The sequence below is a fragment of the Carassius carassius genome, chromosome 11 (genome assembly GCF_963082965.1).
Source record: "Carassius carassius chromosome 11, fCarCar2.1, whole genome shotgun sequence".
Taxonomy (NCBI): Eukaryota; Metazoa; Chordata; class Actinopteri; order Cypriniformes; family Cyprinidae; genus Carassius; species Carassius carassius.
The window spans coordinates 10,961,482-10,975,751 of record NC_081765.1 but is presented as its reverse complement, the minus strand read 5'-3'; the positions used below and the strand labels follow the sequence as shown (position 1 = coordinate 10,975,751).

General features: G+C 36.5%; 1 pseudogene; it reads left to right on the top strand.

The window, feature by feature from the left end:
- The first annotated feature begins 10,928 nt into the window (after positions 1 to 10,928).
- LOC132152398 (high-affinity lysophosphatidic acid receptor-like) lies at positions 10,929 to 13,975 on the top strand (annotated as a pseudogene).
- The last annotated feature ends 295 nt before the right edge of the window (positions 13,976 to 14,270 follow it).

Below are 14,270 nucleotides of genomic sequence, written 5' to 3'. Positions count from 1 at the left end.
TTCAGTGAGAACATCTCACATGAACTTTTCAACCAATACATGGAATGGATGTTACAAAGAGCAGGACTACTTATATTTCAATTATTCTTTCAACAGTCTTTCAGCAATCTGGATTTTTAGCAACTCGACAAAGAATACCGGTTTAATCATGGTCTTATAGGCCACAAACTGTAAGAATATCTGTACAGGGATTTATAAAAGAGGCTATGCTGAATAAATTACATTTACACATGGTACTAATAATCAGAGCTCTCCATCTCAAGCTGTTATAGGGAATATGAGGACAATGCCCATTGAAAAGAATAAATACTCATATTAAGCCAACAGGCCACAGAGGAGGACCGATACTAAAAGACTGTGAATTGCAGATATTTCATTTATTTTTTCTAGCATAACTTGTCTGTAATAATAGCCTAATCTATGCTGCAAAAATGGAAAGAAAGTCAACAGGTTTGAAACGACATGAGGGTGAGCAAATGATGACAATATTTTCATCTCTGGGTGAACTAGCCCTTTAAATGTGTTTAAGCTTTAAACTTTCAAAGTCAAGGTTTCACATGGATATACACAGTCTTTGTTCCTCTGTTTGAGAGTATGCTAGAGGTTAAGTCATTAATGAGTTTCCAGCTGAGGGCATAGATGTCTGCATATGTCCTTTAACCGTGCAAACAAGCTACAAGACTGCAGGAATGATTAACCTACGCAGCCACAACAGGTGTCCCTTCAGTGGGTTGTTAAATGGCGAAATACACTTCCTCGTCCAGCACTCTGTCTCTAATTACATCTGCAATTACAGAGCAGAAATATTGCCCCTAATTGATACAGCCCGCCGATTTATTTCGATTTCTCATCGCATCAAGTCGTTTTCTCCCTTTACCCGCTGGCTCCTAATGAATGGACTCGTTAGGAGGGGGCGTGTCTAAGTGAAAGTGACTCTAAGCACAGCTCTGCCAGATGTATGATGGCAGGGAAAAGAGACAGTGTTAAAACAGCAGGAGGTGTAATGGCACCTCAGAGCTGGAGAGACAGAGAGGGAGTGGGCACCTGTCCATTAGGCCCCACTGAGGGTGGAGGTGTTAAGTGGCTGGGTTGCGGTCAAACTCTTGAGGGACAGTTGTCATAGAGATGCAGCTGTCAGCCAGAAACTGAGTTTGGGAGCTGTGGCTGCGCTGATGAAGATCGCAGATTAGATGGTGCAAAACACTGACTAATACCTGCACCTCTCCTCACTTTCACCCACACCTGAAAGAATTGATAAATGAGCACCAGATGAGGGACAGATGTAAGTGTAGGTGTTTGGATCCGCTTACTGCTGGATTAATCTTAGATATCGAGCCTCGTCTCAATTTGTCAGTCTTTTTCTCTGCAGTGTAGTGCTACCCATGTTTCATCTTCATATAATCATATGAATACAAACGCATGGGCAGGTGTCACAAACAGGTGCAGTGGACTCTGAAAGTCGTAAACTAGCTACTTGACCATTTTCAAAGATAGACAGATGGATATACAGACAGATTTATTTTCTCAAACAGCCAAAAAATCAGATATCAGATCAGATAAATGTGTTCACATTTGCTTTGAACTATTTTTATTGTAATATCAGTATGGTTATTTTGATGATACCCTTTAGACACTGTAAGTCACTTTGGATAAAAGTATCTGATAAATGCGTAAATGTTAATGTAAATAAGCAATGTCACGATATAAGATCATTTATTATAAATTAAGTGGATGTCATAACCACAAATGCGTAAATATTACAATTATTATTATTGTTGTTATGATTATTCATGAGATGATACAACATATTATAAGTTTTTTTTTTATAATGCATTGTGCATTCATTATAATGCATTAAGAATACTCTTATAATGTACTATAAATATGGGCTTCATAGAAAGTGCTACACATTTTCCTTTCAAGGTTGAAAAACGTACATACAAATTCTCAAAATCCAAAAAAATGTGTTCGTCCACATGACAGATTTTTTTGTCATGTTTTAAGATCTTTGGGCCCCAGTGTATTCTCTTCAGACTGTCAAAATTAAATTAAACAATTCCCATACTATTTAGCATCTTTTTTTTTTTTTTATGAAAATAATTACTTTTTCATTCTACTAGGATGAAAAATTCTCAAAAGACCAAAACGTTTTCTCAATGTCTAAGTAGACTATAAAACTTTTTACAATGAAGTTTAAGATTTTTGTACCTAACTGTATTTCTTTATGGCAAGCAAGATAGCTAGCAAGAAAGAAAGAAAGAAAGAAAGAAAGAAAGAAAGAAAGAAAGAAATCTCTAAGTACACTTCTCAAGCACTTATCTAGTTTATATGCATCTGTCACACACCTGGACTCATTGTGTGTGTTTTTTGCCCCTGTGACCCAGTTTCTGTCTCTATGTGGTTTAATTAGTTCCCAGGTGTGTCTAGTCATTTCCGCATGTGTTCCATGTCCCTGTTAATTAAGTCATGCCATCCACCTGTGTTTTCCCAATTATCCCTTGTACAAAAGCCTTGTCCTTTCAGTTCTGTTTTGTCGGGTCTACTCGTCTACTTGCCACTTGCCACTTGCCACTTGCCACTTGCCACTTGCCACTTGCCACTTGCCACTTGCCACTTGCCACCTGTTATTTGCTACTTACCTTGCCTATGTTTGATTTAATAAATCCTTGTTTCGTTTATCCCTCGGCTCCGTGTTCCTTCCAGCAGCGTAAGCCGTGACAGCATCTTTATGATAAACTGTTGAATTGAGTTGTTGTATTCCTCAATTGTAAATTGCTTTGGATAAAACGATGATTTTTTTATGACTTTTTTTTTTAAATATAAACATAAACCCAGATTTACAATGACATTTCTTACTATTGAACCCAGTCAAGTCAATCAGTCAATCAATCAACACAGAGATAAATAATGCACAGTCCTCACACTGTGATTTGGCAACTTAATTTAATGAAAGTGCAAAATTATTAAGATTAAATAATAATAATAATAAATTATTAAGAGCCCAGCATAATTAATTATATCCCTATACATTGACTGCTATTAAAAATGACATGTCATTTGGTCATTCATAAAGCTATCTATCCTTCAGTGTCTACGTCTCTTCACCTGTATGCATTCATACTGAGGAGAATTCTTGTGTTCCTCAGCTGTGCTTTTTGGGTGTGTGTTGGGGGCTTAGAGCAGCTCTGTTGAGATGGCATTAGAGCAAACATCTGAGAGGTAACTGACAGGGAGATGAGCTCTCCTAGTGCCAGTGTCACTCTGCACGATCAGCACTGGATATAGGGTGTGCACTTTGTAAAACTTGATGGGCATATCAGACTGTTGGGTCTGATGCAAATTTAGACAAGTGTCTTTGTAGTCACCTCACACATAGACAAAGGTCTGTATTAGAAGTGCAATTTACACTCCACGCTATATGAAAAAAAAACTTCACTGTTATATTTATGTTAAAATGATATCTCACTCAAAATTAAAATCACTTTCTAATTTCATTTAATTATCTTCTGTGGAACACAAAGGAAGATTTTTATCAGAATGTCAGAGCTGCTCTTTTCCACAGTGAAAGAGGATGAGGACCACAGACTGCTAAACTCTTCTAAAAACAAAAACACCACTAAAGCATCAGAAAAGTAGTCAGTATGACTTGCGCAGTATATTGCAAGTCTTCTGAAACCAATCAATAGCATGTGTGAGGAACAAATGAAACTTTTAGTTGGCATTCTGGTTTAAATAAATCCTTATGTGTTCCACAGAAGAAAGAGAAATTTCATTTTTGAAGTCCCAGTCACATAGTTTTGACATAGAAATCATCTTGGGCAGTCTGGACAAGGGGCCTGCAGTTTATGAATGTTTAAAATGTTGTCATAAATCTTGATTAAAGGTTTATAACATTTACAAGTTTTAATATTATTATCATTCGGTCTAATTTTCTAAAAGTCTAATTTGAATATAAAAGATTATTTACACATTTACTTGTGAAAGATTAAAGATACTGATAGTTCAGTAATGATTATTATTCAGTATTTGCTTATTTTCTGTGTGTTATGTAATGTATTGTTCACATTCAAATAGAGGAGAAGTATGGAAGCAGATCAGTCTCAAATATAATTCACGCAAAAAACATGATTCACACATGCGTAGACAATTTTACATGCATGAAACCTAATTCACGTACACACAAAAAATATCCACGTGCGTGAAAAAAAAAATATTCACAAAAAGCAATTCACATGCGCAAAATAAAATGATATACTCGTAAGATACATTTCACAAATGCAAAACACAATTCGTAGATATACAACTGTGCACAAAAACCTTTGAATGTTTAAAATGTATGAGTGTATCCTTGCATTTGAATGTGCAAATCGTCATTCACGTACGAATCGCCTTAGATATGTGTGTGTGTGTTTTTGAGACTTTCCTGGCAGCATACCACTCGTAACACAGAGCAGTCGTACTCTTTAGCCAATCAGATTTAAGCTTATCAATCGACCAATCAGTATCACGTGAGGGCGGGCCTACCTGCATGTTACGTCATCAGCTTTCGACCAGTTCATGGCTGAGCAGAGGTAAGTGCAGTTAATCGTTCATTTCTGTTTAGAAGTTAGAGATCAGTTGAAGCAATAGTTTATTAACTGCTGTTTAGTCGACATGTGAATATAAACATTTATTTTTAGTACTGATGGATTTTCATGTCCTCTCCACCACACATTCAACTGATGATAATGTATGTAATGACGTGCATATAGGAGACATGTTTTGATCTGCATATATTATGTAGTTTTATTGTTTCAGATTTCCAAGACAGATGATATATGAAGATGCAGACAACCAGTACTGTGATCTTACCATTTCTACTGTAATTCTTTATAAAAAGTCATGTTGCAAGCAATCCATTTTGACAGTTGTTTCAACAAGTGGTTGAAAGTGATGCATTGTTACTGTATTAATTTGTCTCCTGCGGACTATATGTACACGCTTTAGGAATAAAGCCTTGCTATGCATGCATTATTAAATGTTCTTGTAAGAATTAAAAGATTCAGGCATAGTTCAATTTTTGTACACGTTTTATTAATTTGAAAGTTTCCGAATCATTTGGGAATAAAATATATAAAATGACTTGATCATGATTAATGTTCCTGTTACATATGATCATGAACTGACAGTCTAAACTGTGAAGCACAATATTCAGTACAGAGAAATATACGTCTCTTCAGGAGTTGTGAGATCCATTCAGAGTGTACTTTGCTTTTAAAGTATATAAATATAATTGCAATACATCAAGTGAAAAGTTAAAAAATGAATTGTGTTCAGTCCGGTAATCAGTAGACCTCTCTGTTAGGACATATAAGATTGTGTCCTGATATTTAAAGTACTAAAACCCTATAGTACAAGAGGTGCAGACAGAGGATGTGGGAAATTAAGTGATGGTATTTGAATAGAGTTTACGGAGTAATCTTAGTCGCATAATCTTAATTGCCTCTCTATGATAAGTACCTTTGTCTTATCAGCATAAAATCAGATTTGCCTATTTTACTAGGCAAAGTAAAATGAATGCTTCACAATATTGTCCTGTGAGACCTTAAGATGACAATAAAAACCTTATTTAAAAACCTTGACATTACAATACAGCATAAGGAAATTAATGTTGAATATATTGGTAACAGTCTACAATAAGGTACAATAACTAGTTAACATTAGTTCATGTATTAAATAACCACGAGCAATACATTTGTTGCTGTGTTTGTTAATCTTTGTTAACGTTAGGTAAAAATACAGCTGTTCAGTGTTGGTTTACAGTGCATTTACTAATGTTAACAAGATTTTAATGAAGTATTAGTAAATGTTAACATTAACAAAAAATAATAAAGGCTGTTCACGTGCAGTTCATTGTTAGTTCATGTTAACTAATGAAACTTTTTAATAAAGTGTTACCAATTAAGACATAAATACAAAAAAAGTATAGAAGAGAATATAAAGAAACAACATGAATTAAGATGTTCGTGACTGCTATCCAGATGTCACACCAAAGGTGAGTAATCCTGAAAAATGCAGGGAAACAAGTGTTAATAATAATTTAACATCATACAAAAATGGCAAAAAAAAAAACACTGGCTGCTCATTAAAATAGGTCTATTCACTATTTAAAGAACAATCTCGATGGGTATTGACCACAGATGATTGTTTTGCAATCATTAGCGTGATTGTAGCTGTGAGAGCTGTCTGTACCTTCAGCTAAAATACAACAAAACAAGCATCATTCTTCTTGATTTTTGACACGATATGGGACATCTGATTACAACAACACTTGCTTACATCAGTTAATAGTTCATAAACTATTGCTTCAACTGATCTCGAACTCTTTAACTTCAGTTAACACAGAAATGAACGATTAACTGCACTTACCTCTGCTCAGCCATGAACTGGTCGAAAGCTGATGACGTAACATGCAGGTAGGCCCGCCCTCACGTGATACTGATTGGTCAATTGATAAGCTTAAATCTGATTGGCTAAAGAGTACGACTGCTCTGTGTTACGAGTGGTATGCTGCCAGGAAAGTCTCAAAAACACACACACACATATCTAAGGCGATTCGTACGTGAATGACGATTTGCACATTCAAATGCAAGGATACACTCATACATTTTAAACATTCAAAGGTTTTTGTGCACAGTTGTATATCTACGAATTGTGTTTTGCATTTGTGAAATGTATTTTACGAGTATATAATTTTATTTTGCGCATGTGAATTGCTTTTTGTGAATATATTTTTTTTTCACGCACGTGGATATTTTTTGTGTGTACGTGAATTAGGTTTCATGCATGCAAAATTGTCTATGCATGTGTGAATCATGTTTTTTGCGTGAATTATATTTGAGACTGATCTGCTTCCATAGAGAAGCTGCTGTTGAACTTTACAGTTACCAGCTGGACAATGTTTCCATCTTCTGTTATGACATAGAACTGCATGCATTATGATGAGAGCATAAACAAGCAAACAAACAAACAAAACACTAAACAATATTGATAGTACATAACAAATCTTCTAATATTAGATTTAGAATAAAGTCATCTTTTATTCAAATCAATTAGTGGAAGTGGTTGGTGCATGAGCTGTTGCTGAGCATTTTACTCAAGTTGTACAGACATTGGTATTTTCAGATTCACAACGAAACAACTTAACTCAGCGTGACTAAACTCATGTGGGCTTGTTGTGATTTTGTGATGTGATGTCTCAGTGAGCATCAAAGCGTAAGAGCGAGGGTCTGTAGAGCTCAGAGTGGTCCATTATGGACAGGCCAGAGATAGAGGTTTCCCTGGTGACAATCACAACACAATCATCTAAAGATCTCAGAGAGAGGCCAATAGCAGTGTCACTTTCACTCCTGCATCATCCAAGACAGCAGGATGAAACACTTGGATTTGGGTTTTTGTGTCAGTGGCACATATGGGGTGGTGCTAGCGCAGAGGATAAGACACATGTCTTTGGTGTGAAAGACCCGGGTTCGAATCCACTGTGAGACACCAATGTGTCCCTGAGCAAGACACTTAACCCCTAGTTGCTCCAGAGGTGTGTGACCTCTGACATATGTGGCAATTGTAAGTCGCTTTGGATAAAAGCGTCAGCTAAGTGAATAAATGTATAATGTATAAATGTATATACATTTCACAACCTTTACATAAAAATCATCACACATCACACTGCTTGTTTGCATGATTAGTATAAGTCTGACTACTTGTGAAGACCCTGTGAATATTGTTAAATATAAGTAAAAATAGTGAAATTTAGAAAAATTAAAGGCAGTAGTGATATAGGAGAGCATCAGTGCTCATTTGATATTCTCATAAATCAACAAGTTGTTGTTATTTATTGCACATCTACTATCAACAGGTTTGTGTGTGAATTGGATAAAGTATACCCTCATCTTGGAAATAATATAATTGTGAAATAAGTTCGGGATCTGTAAGATTTTTCTTCTTTATTATTATTATTATTTTTTTATTTAAAAAGTCTTACAAAAAATACAATAAAACAGTAATACTGTTAAATATTTTTAACATTTTTAAATAACTGATTTTAATTTGAAAATATTTTAATAATTTCAATTTATTCCTCTATTGACAAAGCTGAATTTTCAGCATCTTCACTCCAGTCTTCAGTGTCTTTCAGAAATGTTTCTACCGCGATCATTTAGACTCTTAAAAATCAAGGTTCAAATACGAATCAATAAAGGGTTTTATGCCACAGGAGAACATTTCTGCAGCTAATTTCTAGTACTTTAAAGAACACAGAAACTGGACCTGCAGTGAATTTAGATCTCCAATTCGTAATACACAGAGGTGGGTAGAGTACCCAAAAACTGTACTCAAGTAAAAGTAAAAGTACTTCTAGAAATATTTACTCAAGTAAAAGTAAAAGTACTAGTCTTGAATAGTTACTTGAGTAAGAGTAAAAGAGTATCGGATAAAAAATCTACTCAAGTAGTTAGTTACTAGTTACTTTGGGTCATATATACTGAGCCTATTTTTATTTAGATATATAGATACAATTTATGTAATGTATGCGTGCGTGTTTAAATGTATATATTTCATCAGCCTTTACTCCAATTTATGTAATTTATTATAAAACCCTGTCTGTTTAAATAAGTAACAGATATAGGTGTCATGCCATAACATATTTTTAATACGACTGACTTTATATTAAATGTGAATTTAACATTGAAAGTTAATGTGATATAAATATTGCTACTAATCTTTCATTGTTCAGAAAGAGAGCAAATAATATTTACATTATTAAAGATAATTTTCACTGACAGTCTAGATTTCAATCACTCTCAGAAACTCCCATTAAAATCACTGAAACTGTTAACACTGTGAAATCAATATCTTAATTAAAGATTCGTACACACACATCTGCATTTTGTTGTTTCTGACGAGAGAATTCGCCAGAAAGAGGTATTCAGTCAGGAGCGAGTGAAGGAAGCACCGGCATTTTAGCGATGACTCATCGGAACGCCTCTGATTGGCCAATGCTTTAATAAGCTCAAAAGAATCATGTGTGATTGGTTATAATGCGCAGCGCTGTATAAACGCATCTATCTCTGGCTCAGCGCCAGCAAGCAATCGCAGATCTGAATTTAGCAGCTGGACCTGCTGAACGTACTCGCACAGGTGTGACTGTATTAAAATTAATAAAATCTTAATCGGCTATTTTTTGTCTTTTGGAAGCTGCATTCAACTTGACTCCCCTCTGTTATAAGCCACACATGTACAACAAACTAATGTCACAGTGGTATCGTGTACTGTAATCGAATGTAGCCCAAGTTATTACCTGTTGAACAGTAGACAGCACACGCGGTGTTCATCTAATAAGGATCTCCATCGCTAGCAAATAATAGCCTTTGCAGATTTGCTTTCAATTCAGTGCAGTTCCATAGCCACGTTTTCAACGCTGCTGATGTTAAACGTTACAACTCTGAGTGAACCACTTCAGACGCTCAGCGCGTGCGGCAGGAAACTGAATGAATCATTCAAACTGATTCATGAACCAATTCACTCGTTTGCCAATTGGTTTGATCAAGCCTTTGAACAGAATTGACTGAAAAGAATGAATCATTCGCGAATGGGCATCGCTCATTGCCCAGAGAAAAGTAGACGGCGCGTTTGGAATAAACTGAAGCATTTATAACATTGCATTAAGATAAAGTAACGAGAGGAGCGTCGCCCACAGTAACGAAGTAAAAGTACAGATTTTTCCCCAAAAATTTACTCAAGTAAGAGTATTAAGTACCCATCTTTAAATATACTCCGAAAAGTATTAGTTACCCCAAAAAAATTACTCAAGTAAATGTAACTCGTTACTACCCACCTCTGGTAATACAGAATAAGCTCACAATCCGTGCGCAGCCTGAACATTCTTGGACAGCCAGGGCCGTCCTTAGCTTTATATTTACGTCAGTGACCTCCTGATGCAGTCTGTCATCCTCTGAAACCCTCAAGGATGAAGCTCATGCTACAGTCGTGATTGATCGCCGTTGTCACGCCTCCAGAGCTCCACACACACCCGACGGATGGGTTTCATGCAGCAAGAAATCGCTTCAGTCGAAACAAAAGCGATTCTCTGAAATCAAACTACGGCAGCCTCTCCAACATCTCGCCCTTCACCTGTTTTGGATTTTTACGGTTCACCGCCCAACAATTACACAGACTTCAGTGGATAAGAGGTAAAATCAGCGCACAATCAGGCTGTTTATCACATCACATCTGTCAAGCGCGCGTGTGCACGTGAGAACTGAAATGTAGCATCAGGTCTATCGTGTTATCTACATTACAATGGTGCGAAAGGCTACTAATACCAGTGATCACTCTTAGACATTTTAGACAAAACATTTAAATTATAATATATCTATTTCCTATCGTGTGATAGAAATTGCTTTTAAAACATTTAATTCTGAACATATTTTATATTTCATTGTGCAAAACAGCATGCTGCATATTTCATAGGATATTTAGATTGTATTACTTGATTCCAAGGGCTTCTTTCCATCAAATCTCCCTTATGTTGTCACCTGTAGTGTCTGATCCACACTGTATGCCCCCAAATCATATGCTGATAATGACCTATTTATCCCCAACAGATTATATACTGTATTGTAGGCTATATATACTGGGAATTACATGGGAGTTTTTAAATAGATTGACAAAAACATTTATAAAGATGAATGAGAAAAATCCCAATATCTGCCACCCTGACATCCATTGTCCCTGTAAATTTGATAAACGGAATGTAGAGAAGGAAATATATTTCATTAACCATAAATATCTGATTGGCTAGCCAATGAACACTACTGGCTAGGAATATGCCTTAAAATTAATATGTGTAACTGTCCTGCTGTGTGTTTTGCAGGTGTTCTGGTCTTTTCTAGGTCAATGGAGGTGTCAAAGGATGACATGCAGAGATGTGTGATGAAATCTTGGAATTTACATTCCCCTTTATATCTGCACTATCCTCAGCAAAGAGTAGCCCAGTGTAACCATGGCAACAGCAGCATCCTCTGAGTGAGCATCATTCCCTCTTTCATCTGTAAACAAGATGATTGTGGTTTGTATGTGCTCACTATATTGCTCATATTGTGCTCTGCACAGATTGCTCTACAGGTGTTTAAGGAAAATGAAGTAATTATATATAAAAAAAAATAATTCACCATATGTCTTTATTATGCAATTCTCATGTGGTGTCAGAAAAATGTCATTCACTGAAATCCGGTCATAGACAGGACCTCTTTGCTCTTAAAGGGACAGTTCACACAAAAATGAAAATTCTGTCATTATTTACTCGCCTTCAAATCATTTTAAACCTGTATGATTTTCATTCTTCAGCAGAACACAAAAGATGTTTAGAAAACCCTTTCAAATCAAGTCAAATTTATGTGTGTAGCGCCTTTCTCAATTGTTTAAAAGCATCTTTAAAGACAATCATGATATTGATGTGTATAATATCTTCATATCATCATGCCTTATAGTTGCATCAAGCAGATTAGAGCTGAGCGGTAATATAGTTAACATTTTGTGATTGCCATTGAGAATTGCTATATAGTACTATATCGCACTACAGAAGTATATTTGATGTTTGCGGACATATCCAACTTTTTACAATGAGCTGGATGATAATATAATTGCATTTTGGCACTTTTTTATTTTCTTTTTTGTAAAACGTGTTATGCCCACCAAGGCTGCATTTATTTGATCAATACAGTAAAAATATTATTACAATTTAAAATAGCTGTTTTCTATTTCATTATATTTTAAAACGCAATTTATCTAAAGTAGTATCTAAAGTCATTACTTTTGTCTTCAGTGCCACGTGATCCTTCAGAAATCATTTTAATATGCTCATATTTCTTATTATTATTATCAGTGTTGAAAACAGTTATTCTGTTTAATATTTTTTTTGTGGAAACCGTGATACGTTTTTTTTTATCCCAGGATTCTTTGATGAAATTATTATTGTTATTATTTTTTTTTTTATCAATGTAATCCATACTTGCTGAATAATAGTATTAAAAAAATGTACTGACCCAAAACTTTAGAACGGTAGTGTAAATGTATGTATGTATGTATGTATATTATTAATATACCACACACTTATGTTCTTCTGTTGCAGGTAATGATTTACAGTATCTTCAGTGTTGAGAAGAACTCAAATAATGGGATCTCACAGGACAGTGGCAAAGATTTAGCTATGACTTTCCAGCCTTGACTCGATGATACCTGGTAATAGCTGCCATGTTTACATGTAATGGCAGCTCATTGGAATGGTGTGGCCTTCTTGAACCAGAAGAAACTGAAATGCAAGAGTCTGATACTGCCCTTATGCCCACCACTCTCAGGGTGCTCCTGGCTGCCATCATGATCTTCATGATCACCATTGGTTTTCTTGGCAATGCCATTGTGTGTCTGATAGTGTATCAGAAGCCAGCCATGCGTTCAGCGATTAATCTGCTCTTGGCCACACTGGCTTTTTCAGACATCATGCTGTCGCTGCTATGCATGCCATTCACTGCTGTCACTCTCACAACTACAGACTGGAGCTTCGGAGTGGGATTCTGCCGCATCTCCATCATGCTGTACTGGCTGTTTGTTCTAGAAGGTGTGTCCTCATCAGCGTAGATCGGTTCCTCATTATAGTTCAGCGACAGGACAAGCTAACGCCCCATTGGGCGAAAATCCTTATCACCACGTCATGGGCTCTATCGCTTTGCTTGTCCCTACCATCTGTCGTCGGCTGGAGGATAGCTGGGATCGGGGAGCAAGTACCGCAATGCATTCTAGGATACAGTGAATCACTGGCAGACAGGGGTTACGCAGTTCTGCTTGCGCTCGCTGTGTTTTTTGTGCCATTTGGTGTGATGTTGTATTGCTATCTGTGTATACTCAACACAGTTCGACGCAATGCACTGCGCATTCATAATCACACCAGCGAAGGCAGCGTCGCTATCAACCATGTCAGCAAGTTGGGTTTAACTGGTCTGCAGCGACCCCAAGTCAATGTGGACATGAGTTTCAAAACCAGGGCCTTCACCACCATCCTCATCCTGTTCATTGGCTTCTCCGTGTGTTGGCTGCCACATACTGTGGTGAGTCTGCTGGCAGTGTTCAGTAGACGCTTCTACCTCAGCCCGGTCTTTTACCCCATCAGCATCGGGGCACTGTGGTTGAGTTACCTCAAAGCGGTCTTCAACCCTGTGATATACTGCTGGAGGATCCGAAAGTTTCGTGAAGCCTGCCTGGAGTTCATGCCCAAGACCTGTCATCTCTGTCCCAAGATTCCTGGGCGAAGTCGCAGGCGTATAAGACCCAGCAACATCTATGTGTGCAGCAGTGAGACCCAGTCTTCTGTCTAGGATTAGCACCAAAGTATGTTTCAAACTGACCGTGAATGGAAGATGATGTTTAAATATGACAAAGAACACTTATGAATTGAATACTTGACAAATAACTCCTCCAGTCATAATCTGCAGTGATGAAGGAAATAGCATCTGCTGTCTGAAAATCATCAAAGCATTTTTCATATATGTTCCTGAACAAGGTAATTTCTTTATTTTTTCTGTTGGAAAGATTTTATGTGTTCTGCCATTTTGCAAAAATGAAAATTTGGCAAATAAAGTAACTGGTGATTTACTGGACATTTTTGACAGAATTTATTCGTGGTTAAGTGAGATTTTTTTTTTTGTATTCATATTTTATTCATTTAGCAGACGTTTTTAAAGGGATCATATGACAATGCAAAAACAAAACAAAACATTATTTTGTGTATTTAGTATAATGCAATGTGTTTATCAGGTTTAAGGTAAAACAAACAACACATTAATTTCCACATAATATAAATTATTGTTGCTCCTCTATGCCCCGCCTTTCTGAAATGTGTCGATAATTACAAAACCCATCGTTCTGAAAAGCAAGGTGTGCTCTGATTGGCGTAAACATAAAACCATGTCTGCATTTGTGTTTGGAGAAATGACAAACACAAGCGCTATTCTACACTGCTCAAAACTCATGTTTGAATCATCAGTGGCAAATTCTTTAAATATGAAAACTTACTTACAGACTGTGGGTCAGAAGCACCAGACTGTCCTTGCAAAGTTGAAACAGCCCCACTTTATAGAAACAGACTAAAGCCTACCGGTATTGTAGACTATTCTCCCGGGAAACAGTCCCCATCCTCCGTGAAATGCGCTGCACACATCTGAATATTTGGGTTGAACTGT